The 18126-nt window shown below is 37.8% G+C and overlaps 1 protein-coding gene across 3 annotated transcripts in view; it reads right to left on the bottom strand.

Moving 5' to 3' along the window:
* LOC129733335 (zinc finger protein ush) overlaps positions 1 to 18126 on the bottom strand; it is a 413663-nt gene that overhangs the window by 209750 nt on the left and 185787 nt on the right. The window contains exon 1 of one of the 3 annotated variants that reach the window (XM_055695142.1): positions 2196 to 2295. The exons of the other annotated variants lie outside the window; for them this stretch is intronic. The gene's annotated coding sequence lies outside the window, so the exon portion shown is untranslated. Of the gene's footprint in view, positions 1 to 2195; positions 2296 to 18126 lie in introns of those variants that run through there. 3 annotated transcript variants of the gene reach the window in all.

Here is an 18126-nt window from a genome sequence, read left to right as displayed (position 1 = left end):
CTTTCACGTAGGTGCAAAGAGAACGGGATGCGTGTGAACATCAACAAATGCAAGGTGATCACTTTCAGTCGCTGTCATAATTTGATTAGTCATCAGTACAACATCGACACAACTCCACTGGACCGTGTGCAGTCTATCCGTGACTTGGGCGTCATTATCGATTCTAAGCTTTTTAGCTACCGCTAAAGCTTTTTCGCTTCTCGGATTCATTCGCCGCAATGCTTCACAGTTTACTGACGTGTACGCGCTTAAGGCACTATACTGTGCTTTACTACGCAGTGTTCTGGAGTACGCTGCTTCCATATGGGCCCCGTACCATACCTCTCAAGTTATTCGCATTGAGCGAGTTCAAAAATGTTTTTTACGTTTTGCTCTTCGTCACCTACCGTGGAATGACCCTGTACATCTGCCCGACTACTCGCAACGATGTCGTTTGATTGACCTGGAATTGCTGTCAACAAGACGAATAAAACTTCAACGATTGTTTGTTTTCGACGTCCTAACGAACAATATTGACTGCTCAGACCTTCTCCTGCTAATTCAAATAAATGTTCCTCAGCGCCGGTTGCGATACTGGACAATGATCTCCATACCCGGGCACAGGACAAGCTATGGTTATAACAATCCGCTCAGTTCCTGCCTAAGAGGATTCAATGACGTCAGTGATTTATTTGACTTTAACTTAACCAAAAATAGTTTTAAAAATAGAATTAATACTACAAGGTATACAGCCCTAGGGTTGTATGAAATGGTGACGTGGGACTAAACACTGTAATTAGGGGATTTTTTGTTACAAAATATACAGAGTCTGCAGACAGAATCAATGTGTTTATTTTCAGCCTCCCCTGGAAATCAATTTTTGGAATATATTCAACAACACTCGAGGAAATTTCATTTATATTTGGTGATATAATTTTTTTTTTTTTTTGTGCAAAAAATATGTATTTAACAAGGCACAAGCATATCGTGCTTGTTGAAGAAGCACCAAGAATTTCCCATAATGCGTCAAAGTCAGAATTATCTCTATATCCTCAAAAACCAAATCCAATAATGCTTACGTTAACATAATGAATGGTTTTGTCTTATTTAACTCTAACTAAATCAAATCTATAGTATGGATATTACTTTCAAAATAATATGGAAGCCCTTACAAAGGTTCATCAATTGGAAAACATAAGAAAATATTTTGAACAAAATTCCTAACAAGTTCCAGCAAAAAATCGTAGAAATCCACAATTACATTTTTATTTTTTGCTTGACAATTTTTTCATTTGCCTGCAACTACATTCGCTGTATTACGAAGACAGGAAATATACGTTTATTATGGTAAAGCTTAGAATAATAGTATATCATCTAACAATTTTGAAATATAAAAAGAGATTCTGTACGAATCTTACTAAATAAACTAAAAAATCACAAGCATTCGCAGGTTCTTACTCTTCTATAAATGTATATATTTAGGAATTTACTCTTTCGATACTATCCGGTCACGATTATTTAGTGAATATAGAAGATAGAATTAAAAAAAAATCCGTTGCAAAAATTTACAATTCTTGTTGAGTAATTCATGGCAATCATATTTATGAAATAAACTTTCAATCACCATCAACAGCAGCATTGTAGTTTTTCCTCAATTGCATACGAATAGAAATGTACGAACAAAAGTGTACCACTGCAATACGAATAGTACTGCTGCAGTACGAATAGAAGAGTACCAATGCAATCATAGACGACGAGAGACCTGCGGTTCTATACTCCACTGGTACTGTTGCTTTTACTAGCAAGTTTTCTTTCAAGACATCAGTTTTTATTAGGTTCTACAGTACCTAACACGCAGGTTTAGAGATTGTTCAAGGATGGGTATTGTTTCAAACTTTTAGGAAAACTTTGCCACATTTGCAACATTTGCCCGTTTCATTTCCAATTTTACAGAATGCATCCCAGTATAGTAAACAAAGACGTGTCCCACGTCAAAAATATAGCATAAGACAAACCAGTCTGTACGATATGATCGAAGACGATGAACAAATAAACAAATAAACATTTATCTCCCTGACGACAATAGTACAAACCTGACGACGATAAAGCCGATACTCTATTTAAGTTATTTTTTGTTTTTTGAAACACTGAAGATTACGCACGCAAAAATTAAGTTGAGATAGATTTGAAAAAATGCACCAGTAACAATCCCTTACCTATTTTGTTCGATCCCTATACCGGAAACAACACAAAACACGCGCACTTCACTTCAGTTCAACTCTGTCCCGAATGCTGTCAGAATTGGCTGGAGCTGCAACACTATCTTCAGCAATCGAGGAGCAAATACTGTGTGAATCGTTTATCTATCTTTTTCCAATTCTTTCGATTCGAAGTTCGGTTACGGGGTGGGAGGAAATGTTCACCAGTAAATGCATTGTTACTCGGCGGGTCGGCACGGCGTCGTAGAAAGAGTTCTATGTCCTTTCTGGCGAGCGCGAACGAACTCTCTTGCTTGGGCTGTCACTCTCTCTCTCTCTCTCGCACTCTCTTTCGCTGACTATCGTATTTCGCTTATCTACGCTTTGTTGATTGATGAAAATTGATAACGATATTATTATTATATTTTACAACGCAGCCAGGCTAACGATGGCGGTGGATGATCCTGATAAGCTATGAAAGCGGAAGCACACGAAATGCGTTGAATTGGGGCACGAGTACCAGTGTTGTAGTTGTTGATTCACAATCTAAAAATAACTGAAAATTCTGTCCAGTTTACCACGGTGCTAGCATATGAAAATGCTGCCCGAAGCTCAGGGCAACCGGCAAGGAAAACGGAATGCGAGATTTTCCAACGTTATCTTCCTTATATACGTTCCACTATACTTTCGCCTTATCAGTGCTCGAGCGATGAATACCGCGATATCCGTACGACCGGCTACCAAAACCAACTTTTATGGGAGAAATCGGTCCTAGAAGGACATCAGCCGGCATGGCGATATCGCGCCGGAGCCAGAGAGCGGTAGTAAAAAGCTCTTATCAGATCAACTTTTCCTATTATACCCGTCAGCAACGGCACAGCCAGTGCATTCCCAGTGATTTTGGCTGATGTGAAGATTCGGCAGCACCGGCGCCAAGAGCCCAAAATTCGACCTAGACCGGGTTCGTTACGTGTCGATTCTTTCAGATTCCTTCGCTGATATCCGCTCTCTGTTTCGGTTGGGTGGCGGTATGTCCTCGAGTATGTGCGTCGGTCGTATTTTCTTATCTGCTCGCAGCCCATCGCTTTCCATCACACAGGAAACGAAATTTGCGATAGGCGAAAGCCGATAGGAGGAAAAGTCTCCAGAGGCGAACCATTTCGACGATAGATTTTCGTTTCCCTTGGAATTCAGCACTCAGACGTGCTGATATTTTCAGAAGAGATTTTTTCTTTGGGCGCTGCAATTTTTTTCCTTTTCTGGGAAAAATGAAATTTCGTAAATCCATACTATTCACATAATCAAAATGAAGAGTCAGACGAATCGAATCCAAAGTTCTTATTGCTTTTTACTTTACCCTCATATTGGTTTGTAATCAGGGAAAATGAAGAGATAAAGACACCCACCGATACAAGTCTCCTCCTTCATTCTACAGTCTGGTTTTTTGGAATGCTTTTATGGTCATCTCGCTATCGTTTTTTTTCTACTCTCGATTTCACATTTCATTCTCTTGATGTCGCTAGGCTGCTAGACTAGTGTATGTTATTTTTGTTTTGTTTTCTTTTTGCAACCATCAACCACTCTTATCTCGCACCGGCTCAAGGATAAAAATCGAAACGAATGGGAGAAGGATAAACGTTCGAATTGCATAAAACCCGTCCACTGTGCCGAATCCGGCTGGCGGCCTACGATGCGTAGAGTAGGAAAAAAATTAGAAAAAAAAAACAAAAACTTTCAGTCGCCAATCTTCTCCTTGTGGATGTAGTTCCATACAAACATAAAAAGCAAAAGATGAGAAAACATCCCCCAGACGGAGAGACAATTTTTATCACAGCCGGGCCAGACGCAACCAACACTTGCACAAGGGGGAATTTATGGGCTTAAGTGGTTCGTAGAGACACGATAATTTGCCGTTTCTATTTTTGCGGCTCGGATACGTGTGTTCTAGGGACTAGGGCAATTTTTGTGAATGAAATTTTTACTCCGTTCGAGTTCGATTTCGACCTTCCTCAGCTACGATAGTGCAGTGTAATAAAGTTAAGGTTTTTTTTTGTTAACGGCGCTGACAACAGAGCAGGAATAGTTCTTATTTCTGTTTTACTTTTTAACTGTTTGAATGTTTTTTCAATCAATCAATCAATTGCATATGAGGTTTTTTGACAATTTAAGAAAAAATGCAGACATAAAAGATGAAATATTCTAAAAAGCAGAAAAATAAATTTGGAATGAAAAGTTTCCAAGTTCGTTTCTTCGTCCTTTTCTGTGACATAAATCTGGTTCAACGGTTTCAAAAGTGTTCTTCTCTGAATAAATGTGACGTTATCAAATCATATTTTACATATCATATCCCGCCTGGAAAATACTTAAGCTGTTACCTCCTAATAGCTCTTCAAACAGCAACCAACGCACCGGCAGAAGGAATGATATGTCTGTCGGATGAAAGTAGCTTTCCTCGAATGACGCTGCTACCCGAAATAGCACTATATCATGGCCCATATCTAGAAATGTGCAGACGCAGACGCCATTCTGTGGATAGGTTAGGTACAATACGATTCCTGATATGGCCGCGACAACAGGCCCCAATCCATTGCGAAGTTCGATTCAACAGAGCATCGACGACTACGACAACGACGACAGCACCGGCGATGATGATCCACGCGTGTGAGACAACAACGACGACGACGGATTCGATGGTTCCGCTCGATACGGTACGTAAAACGTAAACAACTTCGTTACTCATCCAGCCGGGTCGTATCTCTCCACTCTTCACTTTCTGTTTCGGCTACCCAGAAAAGCCGGAAAAAGATTTCATTTCACAAATCCCTACCCAAGGGATGAGATCTGGCCGAGATTAGAACCCAGAGGAAAATCTCCTCCAAGCGCTCCGGAATGTAAACGAGTCTGTAAACATAGCAAGACTGTTCCGCCGGCAGGAGTGCAGACGACCGCGCCTCCCAAAGCTGTGCATCCTTCCTGGAACAATGACTGTGTGTCGTCGGAGCTGCTCTTGGAGTTCCCGACCATCGGCCACGTTGTTTTCGCTATGGCTATCTGCGTCTGGCCAGCCAGTCATCGGATTGGTCCGGTCAGCGAGCCCTTGGTGGGTGGCAACGGGGTGGATGATTGATTCTTGCAGGTGGGTAATCTGTTCCTCTGCCCAAATGGACGGACGTGTTGTAACGATAACGATGGATTCCGGTTCGGTGATACACCCCAAACTTTTGCACTGGATCATGTAGTACGTCTCGTGGGTTTTTGCAGAGTGTCGTTACTGTTTGGCAGTGAATCGATATGGACGATTTTTAAAGTTGAATCTAGTATTTATATTAAATTTTTTTTAATTTGATTCATTACTGGTTACTAAACCTGAGCCTACTCTTACATCTCAACCATCATTATGATTCCTCAGAGAAAATTCAATTATATTACCAACCGGGAAGGGTTCACCTTGATAAAATAAAAACCGTAATCCAACGGGAAGGAGAAAAGCAGAAAACTAGGGGAAGAGGGGGACTTAAAAACCGATAAACGCCAACTTAACGCGAGCGAAGGGATTTTTTAATGGCACCTCTAAAGACGGCAAAATGATATTAGATTAGCATATAAATGATAATAATTTGCTATTATTTTCGCGCCTGACCGTGACTGGTCCATTTGTGTGCACCGAAAGGCGAACGCAGGCAGGCAGGCCGGTCGGTCGCACAAAAAGATGGCGAAAAGATCTGATGGCTCATCTTCGTGCCACCATACCAGCAGCCGCGTGCTGTACCTATCAAGACGAGGAGATTCGCTGCTCTCAGCTGAAACAGCGGATTATTCTCCATTACCGGTCTTTTCTTTCAACTCTTTCCGTTTCTTGAGGGACGTACGAAGGAGAGGATAATTTTCAGCAGGGTTGGAATCAGTATTGTTTTATCAACCTTGTTGAGCAGGAAGCAAGCTAAAATATTTTTAGAAATCGTCATAAGTTGAAAAACACCTTCGAATTCATGTCAGAGGTAATACCGATCAACATGGTTAACATTCTTCAGTCAGCACCAAAGACTAAGGCTCTGATATTCTAGTACGAAACGGTACGAGAAAAAAATGGCAGATAATAAGCCAGAGGAAAAGCGTCTTGTCCTGTTAGATCCGCGTTTTGACTGAAAGCTGTCCTCAGCAGAACAAACAATCTTAAAACGATGACAACAATGACGGAGGATTATTTTTCTCGAAGGTGCGATTTTATTAATAGGTTTCGGTTGGTGATTTTGTTTTGGATTATGCGTTCTAGAAATTTTCACTCTAATGGTTTGTTCTAAATCGCCTTAAAGTACAGTATTTTGTTTGAAATTTTTGTTGAAAGTTTTCAAAGCTACAAAAACGTGCTAGAAATTATTTTAACCAAAAAAAAAAAAATGATTTCTTAGCCCTAGTGCTTGCAGTAAAGTTGAAAAATAGAAAAGAAACAACTTTGTTCAAAATACCGTACTTCTATCTGCTATTTAAATTGTAAAGTTTTCCATTAATTCATTGCTACAAGAATCAATTTTTCCAATATAACATTTACTAGTGATTTTCTTCAATTTTACAATATTCTACAATGGGAAACTAATATTCGTTTTTCACCTCTAGGTGGATTAATCACCAAATTACAACTTATATAAAGTGAAGAATAGTTAATCAAACAACTTTGCTGAAGGCACTGCGGCTTCAAAATATTTGTTTTTTTGAGTAAAAAGTAGTTAGTTTATATGCAGTTAGTTTATATGCATTATTTTAATAAAAATCATCAAAAAAATATGTGAGATAGCAACCAGCTTTCTTCGAAGAAATTGGTTGTTATGTTATACCAAACAACACTATTCACTATAAAAAATTAAATTGAAAACAAGTAGCAAGTTCCTTTTGAAATGTGCTATAACTTTGCCGAAACAAGTGGTTTTTTATATTCCAAAATGAGAAAAGTTATGCTTGTTTCTCACTGTTAATTGCAATAATCTCAAATTTCCAACTTCTATAACGTGGATTATAAATAATGAAACAACCTTTTTTAAGACTATGGCTCCAAAATCAAATTTTTGGGTCAACATATTTCGATCACATTTTCGCGGCTTTAGAACCAGTGTGCGCTGGTATATCTATTGCAGCAGTACACAAATTCTATTCCTGTGCAACCAAGGATTGCCATGATGAACAGTTTATCTCATGAATATGGTTACCATAAAAACCATGAATTACTCAAATAATTTTTTTTTTAGATTGTGCTACGGTTATGTTTTTTTTTATTTTATCTTGGTTTCTCAATAAATTCAATCATCATGACCAATATCATATGTGATTTAATATCACATATTCGGAGTAATGAGTGAAAATTTTTCCAAATTTGGCAAATTTAATTTTGAAATACAAAAATATTCTATCTGGCATCACTTCCGGTGGTCAAATATAATATTTTTTATGGAATCATCAGTTTATTTTTTTCAAAAACCACCTACTAGTATTTTTCGGACGTCCTGCGTCCTGTAAGAAAACTTAACTAGGTAATTTAAAACTATTATTTAACTCGAGATTGGCTCATATTATCTCGGGGTGGTGTTCTTACTTAAAATTTTCCAAGTACCACGATGAAACTATCAAATTTAAAATGAAATTTGAATTTGCCGAGATGCAAATTTAGTTTTTGAATACAAAAATTATCTATCTGGCAACACTTCCGGTCAAAAATTATATTTTTTCTGGATGTATCAGTATGTTTCGGAAGTCTCACGTACTCATAATTGACGATCATGACATTTTCGACATTTTCAACATTTAAAACATTTTAATTTGTTTTTGCATTTATGAAAATTCTTACATTTATGGAAATTTTGACATTAATGATATTTATGACATTTTCGTCATTTATGAATTTTACGACATTTATAATATTTGTGATATAAATAACATTTATGATATTAATGGCAAATATAACATTTATGTGACATATATGACATTTATGAAAAACATGACGTTTATGATATATAAGACATTTATGACATTTCTGATATTTATGAAGGACTTTTATGACATTTATGACCTTCACGGCATTGATGATATTTATCACATTCATCACACGTTCACAATATTTATGACACACAGCTCGGACTTGATTATCCGGAATTCGATTATGCGGAAATTTAGACTCGACTTTCCGGAATTTTATTTTTTTGTGTTCGCTTTTTAATTTTTATTCAAAAATTTTACCTTTACCATCCCTTCTGGCATATTTGGTACCATTTTTGTCACTTCCGGCTTGTTTGGAAAATGTTCGAATAAATTAAAAAAAATAATTAATGTCCAATTCATTTTTGCTTCTCAAGATTTTACCCCTTTGCGCTTCAGAAATTATTTCTGGTTACGCCACTGCATCATACAAGTAAAATAAAAAAAAGCAAATATTTATATTATGTTCGTCAATAGCAAATTTACATATTTTTTCTGTGATTTGATTATCCGGAAAACTCGATTATCCGGAATGAAATTTTTTTTGATGTTCCGGATAATCGCGTCTGTTCAGATAACGAACCAATTTTTTTGAAGCAGCACCTTTAAATTTGTGACAGCTCAAACTATAGGGAATATATTTTTGAGCATCATTTTGCTTCAACGTTACAATTAACAAACTTACAATTATTATTAACCTTTTCCTCTTGGACACTACGACCGTAGTCTATTTTCAGGTTAGCCACCAAATCACGTCGAACCGGACCTTTCGCCCTAGGAGAACCTTGAAACATCTTCACTAGTTTATAATTCTTAAACTACCAATGCCAATATAATTACTTGAAATCCTTGTAAACTTGTAAATTATCTTAATTCAATGTAATTTACCAAATTTCACTAACGTAATGATCGTTTAAATTTACTTTGATGCGAATTGAAACCTTTTTTTCTAGCAATAGCCAATTTAGTTTGTTTTTATGATTTGCACTTTTTTCAACTGACAGATGATACACACGGACAGTAGCAGCAGGTACGCCAACCGCCTTGTTGCGCCTCGTTGTGTTGGTGTGATGCCCTGCGGTGTTGACAGTGTCCGATCGTATATGACATTTATGACATTTATGACATTCATGACATTCATGACATTTATGACATTTATGACATTTATGACATTAATGACATTTATGACATTTAGAATTATAACATTTATGACATCAGCGGGTCAAAAGTTATGAATTTTTGAAAATAAAATGTATCGAATTAAGCTTAAGAACTGGCCACCCTAACGACCCAACAAAAACAAACACGAGTCCGTTTGTATCCGATGAAGACCAATCTCTGCAATTTTGATGCATAATTAAAACACTTTGGGTGATCAGTTCGGAAAAAGGTGGCCAGAAAAAAAACCGGCTTTTATTAGAGTTCAATAATGTTTCTTTAAATTGAAGCCTACAGATATTTTCTTATGTTTGCCCCAAAAAGAACGACAAACAAATTAATTGATTGTATTTTATATGAAAAACTAGCTGACCCGGCAAACTTCGTCTCGCTCATTTTTTGTGTTTAATTTAATAATTTTAAGCACTCCAAATCCCTTGATTCCTTGCGATTAGTTTATAGTCTAAAAATGCACGACGAATCGGCCATAGGATATGATCAAAGTCAAATGGCAAATCGTTTGAAATGATTGGTTTTATCGAATGACAACATCCTCAACTTTTGGCTTCTGTACATCACCTCTATTCTGAAAATATTCATATTGAGTGGTATTCGATCATTTTCAGCTGTTTTACTGGCATCAATCTGATTCCGCAAATACTCATATTGGGTGGTGTTCAGTAATTTTGTTGTTTTCCAGAAACTAAAAGTGGTCATCTTTGAATTCTAAATAGTTCTATGCACCATCTCGATTACAATATTACAATTACAATAAGCAATATTTGGTCTTTTTCGGCTGTTCTCCAGAAACCAAAAGTCGCCATCTTACAATTCATAATGGTGTCTGAGGTCAATTTTTAGCTTCTTGCAACATTCTGGCTCCGGAGATACTTATAGTGGGTGGTATTTGGTCATTTTCGGCTGTTTTCCGAAAACCGGAAGTTGCCATCTTACAATTCAAAATGTTGCCTGAGGTCGACTTGTGGCTTCAGAGCACCATTGCGATTCCGGAAATACCCATATTAGAAACCGGAGGTTTCTATCTTAAATTTATAAATGGCGTATGGAGTCGAGTATTGACTCCTGTGCATCGACCCGATTATTGTAGGCTGCTTTCAGGAAAACCTGGTTGAAATATCTGTCTAGCTTGTATGGGAGACCTTCCTCCACTTCCAGAGTACGGAGGAGTATCAAATCACAATATAAATTTATGTTTGATTTGTATAAAAGCACTCCCATCCAGAAGTGGAAGGGATGTTGAACCATCTTTAACATATTTTTTGTCCCCAAAAACCTCCACATGCTAAATTTGGTTTCATTTACTGTAATCGACAAAAAAGTTCTGGAGTTGTGAAAAAATTTGAGTTTCATTTGTAGAAAACCCTACTTTTCCAGAAGAAGAAGGGGTGTCAATCTATTATGGACATATTTTTTTACCCCTAAAAATATTCACCTGCCAAATTTGGTTCCATTTAGTTGGTTAGTTCTCGAGATGTGCAGAAATTTGTGTTTAATTTGTTTGGAACCCTTATTTCCAGAAGAGGGAAGGGTATCGAACCATTAGGGACATATTTGTTACATAGAAAAACATTCACAAACCAAATTTGGTTATATTTGCTTGATTGGTTCTCTAGCTGTGCGAAATGTGTGTTTCATTTGTATGGGACCCCTCCCTCCCAGAAAAGGGAGGGGTCTCGAACTATCTTAGTCACCTTTCTCGGCCCCTAAAAGCCTCATATACAAAATTTCACGTCGATCGGTTCAGTAGTTTCCAAGCCTATATGGATCAGACAGACAGACAGAGCTGCATTTTTATATGTTTAGATAGTTGAACCGATCACCTTGACGGTAGCCACCAGTCGAGCGTGCTTCTATTTGTATTTAATTTTCGGTGGTAGCTTTTAAAGGATGCTTTCAAAATAACTGTCGAGGGTCACCTATTTTAAATTGCTGTCATATTATTGTTGTTCATTGCGCCTTCTGCTATCTCATTTTCGTTGTATGGATATTCTATTTTCGTGAATTCCACCATTTTCCTTTGAATTTTCTCAGTTTTCTCGCCGTAACAATTTGCCTTGGATGAAGACGAACACAACAAAACAAAGCCAGCTCAAATCAGACGCTTCGTTGTAAAGTTATGGGCGGTCGCACATATATGTAACTTTATTTTATATATAAGATATCAACGACTTTGAATGGTATTGAGATATTCACGCATTGCAAAATGTTTGTCTTAAGAAGCTTTAAAAACCGTTGACATGAAAATTGAAATTAAAAAGTTAGAGTGTAAAAGATGTTTTTCAAAATAATTCGGTTATTTCCAAACATAGAAAAAAACTTTTTTGACATAATTGCTTAAAACTAACGGGGCTAAAAAATTATACAAAAACCTCTATCTATATCTGCGAAAATAAAAAAATGACTTTTGATTGCATCGAAAATTTTGATCATCCTAATTTTTGATAACATGGTAATATGCGCTTCATTCTTCGTTCGGTATTACTGCACCAAGTCTTGTTATTCTTTATTGAGCGTGATGTCCTTTCTTGTGAGAAAGCTCACACCTGTTTTTTGTGTTTTTGCAAGCTCCTCAGATACATACGATTCGCTCAGATACATACGATTCAATCAAGTGCGTCGCTCTGCCCGCCAGTGAGAAGAGTAGTTGTTTTCGCAGTAAAAGATATTCTCTTGCACGCTAGTGATTCTCTGAGGAGAAACGACAAGACTGGCTGCATCTCGAACATTTATATTTTGAAATTTTCCGTGATTGCATGATCAATGTTACAATTCAATATTTTATAACAAGGTATGTTACAAGTTTAAGTAAATAACGCGTACCTGAGCTGGGATCAACATATTTGGAAACAGAACAGATTCTTAAGAGGTTTTCTTCTCTTGCTTTTTTTCCAAATATAAAGTATTTACATTTTGTTTCGATTGTTTATTAACTTTAATATCAGGTATTAAATAATACCTGATTTGCTTACAAAATGTTTTGATATTCGTTTTTAATTTCTGGTGTGAATTTATTGGATAACGTCAGTCTACCACTTATGATTTTATTGTGATGTCATATACTTTTAGTTGTGTGAAAATTTTTCAATTTGTGCTAAACAATTCTATTCTCATTTCATAAAAAAGTAAAAACGGCGGCTGCAGCGCTTCGAGAGTTGGAAAAAGTTTACGGAAAGGCTGATTTACGTGAAACAACATAACTTGGTTGGATCCGTTGCTCTAAAAAGGAAAATTGAGCCGTTGAGAGCAAAAGTGGTACATGTGCCCAAGGATGGAAAAACTCGTATCGCATAACAATCATTCGGGTATCATTGCTATTTATAAGCTTTCAATCCTAGTTTTCAATCCATCGCTATTAAAAGTTACACATTCTCGCGCATGCAAGAGACAACTTGGACCAAAGAAATATATGGTAGCTTTCTTTGATGATTTTGTTTCAGTATTGCCTACTTTAGGCGGAGCGAGCAACATATAGCGAGTGTTTCACGAAAGATTCGTAAACGATTGCACTCAAGCGATCGCAATGATTCTTTCAAATTTTTCAAATTGGTTCGGCTACTCCACGTCTTGCTTTCACCGTGATATACCACGATGATTCTTGGTGATTTCAAGTATCACATGCTAATGCACCATGCTACAATTTCCGTTAGTATTGATGATACCTGCTTGCTCCGGTAAGCAAACAATTGAACGCAATCTAACGTTCATTTGGATTCATAATTTTGTATCACTGGCGATAATATCTCAAAGATTCTCGCGATAATGTTGAATGCAAGTGAACTTGGATACAAAAAATACTATCGTGTTTGAATCATTCAGTCTCCCTCTATGGTATTCGGAACTCTTAGAAGCGAAAAACAATCAGCAGCGTTTCTATGGAAAACTTGTACGCGAGTGGAAATAGTTGAACGATAACTGATGAATCAAAGAGCACATTTGCATTAAATATTGCTAGTGAGTGAACTTTTCCATGCTTGCATGTGCCATTAGGTAAATTTTTAAGGAGACGTGATAAACGACAACACTCAAAAAGTAAATTATTTTCAACATTTCAGCACTAAACCATTGTTGGAAAGGTTTCAAAAGACGGTGCATAAAAGCATAACGAGTTCTGGTTGAGAAACTTACCAAATTTAATAGAAAAAAAATGTACCACTTTTATTCTATGGGAAAAATAATGACAAACTGAAAACGTTGAGAGCAAAAGTGGTACATGTCCAGTGTGAGCATGTAGGATGCATTACAGCTCTCTAATCTTAGGACATAGAACATTCATGTTTTCAGCAGAGTGTTCCAAGTGATTGAGTACTATAGAATGATGATCTGTTTGTTAAGGAATTCAGTCTCTTCGTGACGCTAGTGTATATGTATTTGGTAACAGCATACGAGTTGATACTAGAATAGGTAAAATGCTTTCTGTTACAAAATAGTCACGAGTACACTAGCGTCACGTAGTAAGAAAATTCCAAAGCAGACAGATCTTCATCTAAAAGGACTCAATCACTTGACCAACTTTTCTGAAGACATGAGTGTTTTATATCCTAAGAATTTCGAATTACAATTCCTCTAACATGCACAGACTGGACATGCACCACTTTTGCTGTCAACGAAATTGCGATTATGTCAATTACCAAAAAATGTGTTGGCTATAAATTTGGTTTAGGTTATCAGATCTCGATTTTTCTTGGATATTCTAGTACATTATTGCGTTCTGCATCAATTATGCAAAAAACCCAAAAAGTGTAAAAATGTCACATGTACCACTTTTGCTCTCAACGGCTCAATTGTCCGCGTGAAGAAGGACTTGGAACTTTCGAACCACTGAACTGCTGAATTGCTTAATGAAGATCCATACCAAACGCAGGTATAGCTTGCTCCGGTATTAAGAGTTACCCACCAAGCCAACTACAAGCGATTACATGCCTTGGGAATGATTCAAAATCAAGAAACTTGGGTTTTTTTATGATTTAACGTCGTTTTTTCATCTATGAATAACTGCTCCAGCGGCAAAAGAGGAGTTTTCTTTTGTGTCGTAAACGAACAAAACGGGAAACGGTATCGACTTCAATTGATGCGATTAAGTACTGTGCGTGAAAATACTGCATGACAACGTTCGGCTTCATATTGCCAAAGTCGTTGAAATTTATATAGAAAACTCTTACCTCACCCTCCATATTCTGCTTCCGATAATTACTCGTTCCGCTCGATTGCACATGGTCTGACTGATCAGTAGTTCTGCTCATATGGAGACATCGAAAAATAACTTGATTCGTGGAGAGCCTTGAAGACGAACACTTTTATTCTGAATTTTCGATATCGATTATAGGAAACATGAATTGCATATTTTCCATAATCTCGGAACACACTATTCGAAAAGTAATAAATAAATGATTATTACGAAGAAAAAAACACCAAACAACTTTTCTGTATCCTTCGAATAATCTGTTCATCATTCCAAGAAGCACATTCCATATTATTCCATTTTAATAATCCAAACTCGGTCGGATACTTTGGGCAATAACACTGCTCCGTAATGGACAGGAAATGAAGGTATGATGAGCGCCGGCAGAAAATGATCCCGCGGACAACGTGGACAAGGATGTGACGCAAAAATATCCAAGCGTTTATCATTTTTATAGTCACACAGGGTTGTTTGTCCCCGGCCCTCCGGTTTTGTTACCCGGTACCCATTTCTCGAAGGATTGCTTGCTCGTGCTCGTGGACTAGAAGGCTGATGACCAGCGCAGCTGGGGAAAAAATCCCTCCGAGTCTCGTGAGTGGCGAAAAATGGCAGTTATACAGCGGTGTTTATCTCTTTCGAAATAGCCATCTAAGGTGTGAAGTTGGCAAGCTCTGGCTTCGATGAGAAGGGGAGAGCTCGGTTGATGTTTGCGCATACTTCTTGATGGGGTAGCGAGTCAGTTATAACAGCTCATCTTTAATGGGAGAACGGAAATTAAATTTGATCCATTTAAAAAGATTACCGCTGGGACAGCAGGCAGCAGGAGGCCGGCGACCAACGACGGTGGGAAGCCCCAGACAGCGAAGCGGATTATGTGGAACATCATCATAATCATCATCGCTCTCTTGCTACCAATCTCAATAGAAGGCTACGTGGAAGGATAACGGAGTTACCGTATTTGCAGGGCAATGTCGAGTTTTCCATTAGAAGGAACCGTGCTAATGATTTTCAAATGTCCGCGTGGCAAATTGGCTCGACGAAGACCGTTGTATTCAGAGGGAACTTTTTCGATTACCATTGTTTCTGTTCCGCACCGTTAACCTTTATTAGGATTTGCTTGATGTATTTGACTCTGCATTGTGATGGATTTTTCAAATATTACGAATGTTACATTATGACTTTTGAGTTCCTATAACATTTTTGTTGCAATAATTTTTCTTCGAAAAGATACACCGCACGGAATTCAATAGCTTGCAAAGCTGCGCTTGTCGAAAATGAAAACCAGTTACAAACGGACTTCCAATAACAAACCGAGCTTAGAAATCTGTCCAACCGGGATCTGTCCCGTCCACAAGCTGTCATCGCAGTTCCTCTGTAGATTCTAACTTTTTTGTTCCCTATCTTTCAGCTCAGTTGCTGGAAGCTTTTGTCATCCCCGTTCGGTTTAATCACAAATCCTTTTACATGTCTTCCCTCGTTCGCCAACCCGATCGGGCGAGTTGTCATTCCCCTCGGGCGGAGAGAAAAGTGTTATCGAATTCACTATTGACTGACAACCGGTTGTGCTGTTATTATTTAGGACGATGAGTAAAAAAAAATCATCACATATCACATCCTATTCCAAACTGTCGTAGCTTTCCTGTCCGATGTTGCCTATACGGCGCTACTCGCAAACGACTAGGACTAGGTCCAAACCAACCCGAACCAATTCATCGGGAGCCAGATAACAAAGTGCTCGATTCGTTTTTCTACCTGGCAGTTTCCCGTGAAAACAAAAATCATTCCACGTCGCACGACCAGCGAGAGAGTTGTAAAAAGAAACAAACATCCTTTCCCGTCGTGCAGACGGAATTCCCCTTGCGCGCGTGAATCGAGCATTCCGGTGTCTCCGGAATCTCGGAACCAAACGCAGGCCACCCACATTCGCACAGAAAAGTGCGCTTTCGAAATTTTGCACTATCTGGTAAAAGGTTCGCCCTCATCGACAAGCCCCGCGCTCGGTTCCATCACCCGTTCCCCGGGAGAACAGAGAAATTCAATTGATATCTGTCATTACGTCGTTGACGTTGTCCTTCCAGTCCAGTGCAGTGAATGGTGCTGAAACTGCAGCTTGCGGTTCGGCTATCCAAAGCAGCCAGCCGCAGTGAATAGTGGACAAAAGAAGAAAAAAAAGAAGGGAAAGTAGAGTGCCGCGGAGGTTCGCCTATCAACGGTTATTTGGCGACGAATTTCGGATGATGCAGTTTTGCATCCGAGGCTATCGCGCGCGTTTACTTCTTCTTGCGGTTGTCCGCCCGGTTGAACCCACTTTCCTGCACCGAGCAAGCAACAATTGCAGATGTTGGTCCGTCGCGTTCAGATCCTCGTGAAAAACAGGACGACGCAATTTTCGGACCAAATGCGTGGTTATCCGGTTGATCCTTCTGCGGCGACCAGGGTTTTATTGACGTGGGATGTAGGATGATAGGTTGATGGGTGGGTTGTATGTCATAATACCCTATCACCAGTCTAGCATTGCTGTTAGTGGAATCGAGATACTGATTGCTTTACAAATTGTCGGTGTAATTTTATCTTGTATAAAGTATGAATAAATGCTTCATATTCACTATCTTTTCAAACTGAAAAAAGTTTAAAAAAATCATAACCTAAAAAAGTTTTGGTTTTCCACCAATTATTCGAAAAAAATCCGAAAATACTATAAAATGAGTCTCAAGTTATCGAAATTATTAATTTGAAAATTTAAATTACGTAAAGAATCGTAAATTGTTTATTTACGGTATTGAAAGTCTTCGGTAGCAATTGTCCACGACAGGATTTTGCATAGTATTGCTGTAAAAACCCTGCCGGAAAAAACCACAGCCAAAGACGTTCGATACCCTACTTAATTTTTGGTATTTAAAGATGTTTTTCTGAAGATCGACCATACTCAAGCTTTTAAAGTGATAAATTTTGAGATTTAACAAATTATATTTTTAAATTTTATTGTTTATTTGGAACTGTTTTCAGTATTTTTTAGTTTAAACTTCCCATTATTTTTTCAGCAATATCGAATTGGAAAATCATTCCAGATAGCAAGATTTCAAACAATTTTTTTTTCACAAATTTTCATAAGCAATCTTCATATAGCACAGGTTTAATAATTCAGAATAACAATGTCTATACATTTTTTGTAGAAAAAATGGTTAGGAAAAAACCGGGAATTATTCCGAAACCGGATTTTGGAAATTTTGGAAATTTAAATCGTTTGAAAAAAAAAATCATATCCCGTAGAGACTGACTTTTCATGCGAATCTGTATTAAAAACGCATAATCTTCAAAAAACGTGCAAAAAACGAGTAAATTCCGAAAATCATCTACTTGGACTTAAAAACGACTTCTGGAGTCGATTTCCGGTCTCTGGACATTATTTTGGTTTAGGGAATATTCATAATTGGCCATTTATGGTTGTTTTCCAGGAACCGAAAATTGCCACCTTGGAATTCACAACAGTGCCTGGAGTCTATATTGGTGTCCACCATTTGAATTTCAAATTAACGTCTGGGGTCGGTTTTCTGTCACCTCGTTTCAAGAAATCATATTAGCTGGTATTTACCCATTTTAGGCTGTTTTCAAGAAACCATCCTGGAA

The sequence above is a fragment of the Wyeomyia smithii genome, chromosome 3 (assembly GCF_029784165.1).
Source record: "Wyeomyia smithii strain HCP4-BCI-WySm-NY-G18 chromosome 3, ASM2978416v1, whole genome shotgun sequence".
In the NCBI taxonomy this organism is placed as follows: domain Eukaryota; kingdom Metazoa; phylum Arthropoda; class Insecta; order Diptera; family Culicidae; genus Wyeomyia; species Wyeomyia smithii.
This window is presented reverse-complemented; position numbering and strand designations above follow the sequence as displayed.